Source organism: Podarcis pityusensis, assembly GCF_964106645.2.
Source record: "Podarcis pityusensis genome assembly, chromosome: 1".
Lineage (NCBI taxonomy): Eukaryota > Metazoa > Chordata > Lepidosauria > Squamata > Lacertidae > Podarcis > Podarcis pityusensis.
In genome coordinates, this window is record NC_138028.1 from 133,931,343 (window position 1) to 133,936,338 (window position 4,996).

At 46.0% G+C, this 4,996-nt stretch overlaps 1 long non-coding RNA gene across 1 annotated transcript; it reads right to left on the reverse strand.

The window, feature by feature from the left end:
* Positions 1–830: 830 nt before the first annotated feature.
* On the reverse strand, positions 831–4,512 carry LOC308484849. The gene is made up of 3 exons (XR_013990140.1): positions 4,218–4,512; positions 3,041–3,087; positions 831–2,121 (listed from the first exon to the last, which is right to left on the reverse strand). It is a non-coding gene; the product is annotated as an uncharacterized lncRNA (long non-coding RNA).
* Between the last annotated feature and the right edge of the window lie 484 nt (positions 4,513–4,996).

Genomic DNA, 4,996 nt, shown 5'->3' on the forward strand with positions numbered 1-4,996 from the left:
GAAGGTTTGGAAGTTTCAACTGGTGCAGAATTTGGCGACCAGGTTGCTCACAGAAGCAAGACAGTTTGAGCAGATCACACTGATCCTACACTGGCTCCCAGTTAGCTTCCAGGCTCAATTCTGAGTGGCTCAGGACCACAATACCTCAAGGACCGCCTTTCCCCATAGGAGCTGACTGGGACTGTGTGACCATCCTCTGAAGACCTTCCTCATGTGCCACAAGAGGCCCCTCTTTGTTCTCCACCTCCACATGAGGTCCAGAGGGTGGCAACACAAGAAGGGGCCTTTTTTGCTGTGGCTCCTCATTTGTGGAATGCTTTCCCCAGGGAGGCTTGCCTGGCACCTCCATAATACACCTTTAGGCGCCAAAGAAAAACCTTCTTCTTCAACTAGGCCTTTGGCTGTTAACATTCTACAACCTATTAAATGTGTTTTGGAGGAGAGGGCTTTTGCTTTGTTGCTTCTAGTTTAACTATTTACTTGTGCTTCTATCCTGTATTTTTATGTTGTGAACCACCATGATGAAGAGCAGTACAGTGGTACCTCAGGTTAAGTACTTAATTAGTTCTGGAGGTCCGTACTTAACCTGAAATTGTTCTTAACCTGAAGTACCACTTTAGCTAATGGGGCCTCCTGCTGCCGGCGCGCTGCCGGAGCACGATTTCTGTTCTTATCCTGAAGCCAAGTTCTTAACCTGAAGCACTATTTCTGGGTTAGCGGAGTCTGTAACCTGAAGTGTATGTAACCTGAAGTGTATGTAACCTGAGGTACCACTGTATATGAATCTAATAAAATTAAAATTAAATAATAACCAAACTTTTAATAAACTGTGATGATTAATTTAGTTTTTAATTTGATACTGAAATTCTGACTGTTAAGCAGTGAGATAATGTTATGGTTATCTAGTCAAGATTTCAAAATCTAAAACCCCCGCAAAACAACCTATAGAGCCTGGCATTGTGTCTGCACAATCAAATCCTCATTCTAACCTTGATGGAATTTAAAACTCCTGAAAATTGCAGGTTGTTCTGTTCTTGTAATCTCACTAGGTGGCCTTGGCTAAACCATGGGAAAATCATTCTGAACAACTTTACAGGATTATTAGAAAGATAACAATGTGCAACTGGCTTCAGCATGAGGGAGAAAAGCTAAATAAATAGTAATTTATAAGTCTGAACTCAGCCTAAGATGGCAAGTCAAACCAGGAGTCCTCCACTGCTCCAAGGTGCCAGAAAGGGGCAGCTGCATCTGCCCCTGCAAGGATGACCAGCCCTGAAAGCCTCCTCTCCCTCCAGACCGATGCATGGAAAATCCAGCTACATTAGCTTTGGCTGGAACATCAGGCTATTTTAGGAAACTTTATAAACAGCCAAGAGTGTGTGCCTCTCACAAATCTTAATTTGCTCAGAAAACAACTTTTACATGGCTTAAACTGGCTTTTAACAGAGCGGCAAGTTCTGCCATTAAGAAGCACCAGGAGTTATTCTGCTGTTTAAAGCAAGTACCACCAGTGTACTCACATATAGCACATGTCCCTAATTTAAAGAACTTGTAAAAAGACAGTCCCGGGAGAGAAGATAAACTTTGTTCCTGGCCTGCTCATCCCAGTATTTTCCACCCTTCTCCTGGAGACACTGAGAGTCCAAAACTGAAGTTTTAGGTCCAACTCTGATCTGGCAAGCCTGTCTGGAAGGACACCTGAGGACAGGGCACGGCAGGAAGTCTCTACTGGGCCCTTGCCATCCGTGGAAGTGAGGGGCGTCTTCTTTCAAATATGAGAAGTTTCGCAAACTATTCCCAAGCTATATGGTGAGAGAAGAGGAGTCTGGAGCCCTCGGTTAAATGTGAGATCATCCGAAACGAAGATGGACATCATGTACAGATTAGTTCTTCAGCCACATCCAAGTACAGTTGGTGCAGAACATGTGAGTCACGGCCCTGGCAGAAGGAAGCTGAAACAGAAGCTGAAGGCTTGTCGGGTGTCCAGGGCCCTCAAGACTCAGTGGCTGCCATTGGGAGGAGAACGTTGAACAAGGTCACATGCGAGTTGTTGTCGCATCTGGGCACCGTAGGCTGTGGGGGAAGAATGCTGAGCAGGGCCTCCAAGAAATGCAGGACTTTCTAAAATCAAAAGCAGATAGCTAAAGATCCTGATTGCTAGAGCTGCCATACGTCTGGATTTTCCCAGACATTACCGGGATTTCCAAAAGGCGGCGCTTTGTCCTGCATCTTAGGCAAGTCAATAGAAAAAGTCAATAACTTTTGGGGTGTCCTGTTTTTTACTTTTTGAAAAATGGCAACCCTATGATTCCAAGCTGAAAATAATAATACTGTTGCACCCACAATGCAGAACCAATAACATTTGTGTTAGAAAGAGCACAGCCGGCAGCTCCTTCCTCTGAAGCAGAGAAAGAATGGCCCACATTTTGATAGGGGGCATTTTAGGCTCTACCTATTTAAATGAAGTAGCAGATGAAACAGGAAACTCTCCAAGGGTGGGAGGGGAACGGTGAGGTTTTTTCCACTTAGCAGGACAGTGAGAACCTCTTCCAGACATAGGAAATGTTGCAGAAGATGCCGTGGAGGGGAGAATGAATACACTTGGGATGCAATCTCCTTTTGCTGTACCTGGAACAGTGGAAGTCTAATTCAAAGTACCACTACATTCAAATTGTTCCTATTTTGTGTGTCTGTCTCATGAGTCCATTTCCTGAAAACTAAGTGAACCCTCCCCTCCTTTTAGATTTATATACCACTCTTCATCAAAAGATCTCAGAGTGGTTCCCAAGATAAAAATATGAAGTGAAAATCAAAAACTGCCACCATTTTCAACCCCCTTAGCACAGATGTTGCAGGCAATGGTGAGAGATGTAATGGCCGTACAGGATGAGCTTACAGTCTCCCACTTTGCAAATGAGTTGTGGTGAGTCTCAGACTCATGAACTGCCACTCCTCTCTTGTGCACCAGAGAAGGAGATCAGAAGCTTTTGCTCCCACTTTTAAGCAAACCACAGTTGGATCCTGATCTGTTTTCACTTACCATGGTTTAAACAAACAACCCTGAGTTGGGTGTGTTTCAAACTGGAGCTGCAAAAAAGAAGAGGGGAGGCAAAGTGAGGCTTGTTGCAGCTCTTACATACAGTCGTAAAACCATGGTTCCCTGTTACATCTGAACTAAACCTCAAAGTAGGCAAAGCAGTCTGAGTGACAGAGATGCTTCTCCATTCCAGCAACCCAGGCCACATGCAATTACACTAACCTCTATCATGGGGATTTCATGGACTCCTGCACCTCTCCAAAGCATGGGTGAAAACTAGGACTCTGTACACACCCCCCCCCTAATCCACCTTGTGGTCCCAATCTGTGGTCCTCAGATTGGATCAATTTGCCCACCTCAGGGAGTAAAGGTAAAGGGACCTCTCACCGTTAAGTCCAGTCGCGGATTACTCTGGGGTTGCGGCTCTCATCTTGCTTTACAGGCCGAGGGAGCCGGCGTACAGCTTCTGGGTCATGTGGCCAACATGACTAAGTGAACCAGAGCAGCGCACGGAAACGCCATTTACCTTCCCGCCATTTACCTATTTATCTACTTGTACTTTGATGTGCTTTCGAACTGCTGGTTGGCAGTTGGTCCCCAGATTGGGTCAATTTGCCCACCCCAGGGAGTATATAAAGCTAAAACTGGCTTTTTAAAGTAAAGGAGAATCAGTTATGAACACGTACCTGTAAATCAGGTGATATGAGCAGAGGCGGGCTGTCAAAATGGAAGGTGCCCCCCACACCAAAGCCTTGCTTAGCTTAGTTGGCACAGCATGAGATTTGGGTTTGAGCCCTACCTTGGGGATGGACTAGATGACGCTTGTGGTCCCTTCCAACTCTGCAATTCTGTGATTCTACTGGGGCCGCATGGTGTCTTCCAGCAACAACTCACAGAATTCTCGCAATACCCTGCAGGAGCTTTGTGAGATCTCGCTGGAAGCTGCAGCCTCAGTGGCAAGGGTTGTTGGGGCAGCTGCCGGGTCCCCACCTTGTGGAATGACACTGCCCAAGGGGGCTGCTTCAATGCGCCTCCTGGGACGGCAGACCCTGTGTGGCAGCACATGAGATGCTTCTCTGTTTTGACTGCTGAGAACACAGGAACCGCACCAAGTCAGGCCATTGGCTCTTGAGCCCAATATTTTCTGACTGGCAGCAGAGGACTTTCCTAGCCCTGCTACCTGAGGTCCTTGAAGGGGGAGATTCCAGCAACTGTTCCTGGCAATGCTGCCCTCCTGGCTCCTCTCCTGCTGGGCCTTGGGATTGCCCAGGATTTCAGAGGAAGCCGCTGGGAAAGCAGAATGTCTCCTCTTGCCCTCACTAGATGTCACTGTTGTTCTCTGCGCAACTGCTCTGGCCATTTTCTCTGGCTGCAAAAGCAGAAGGGAGGAGAGGGAAGCCACTGAAATGCGGCCAGTTAAGAATCAGCTACTTTTATAATCTGCATGATTCAAAAGTTTTCAACAGAATCCTGAAGATCTTTCTTCTGTATCCTTTATTCTCCAGTGCCGCCCCCATAAGAAAACTGCCTCTACAAGCAAATTAAGACAGACACGTAATTTGACTGGACTTCATATAAAAGTGCGAGTGATTTTGCAGCATGCCATAAATGGAATGATTTCCAGTGCATTGAGACAAATGACAGGCAGAGCTTTCCCACCCCTTTGCTCTTAAAGGGGGAAAGCGGGGGAACAGGATCCAGACTATATCTTGCACCTTGTACTAGATTAAAGAGACCCAGCAGAAAGACTGTTTTAATTTTACTTATTGGAAACAACTGGCACATTGGGAAAATTACCGTAATCTTCTGCCAAGTATGCCATCAAATGACCCCCTGAAAGGGAATATTTGCAAACCACAATGACTAACCTGTTATTATGGGATAGATTAACAAAAGCAAACAAGAGAGAGGAGAGACACTGGTGAAGACAGGAATTTGAGGATCATTTGATTTTTGCCA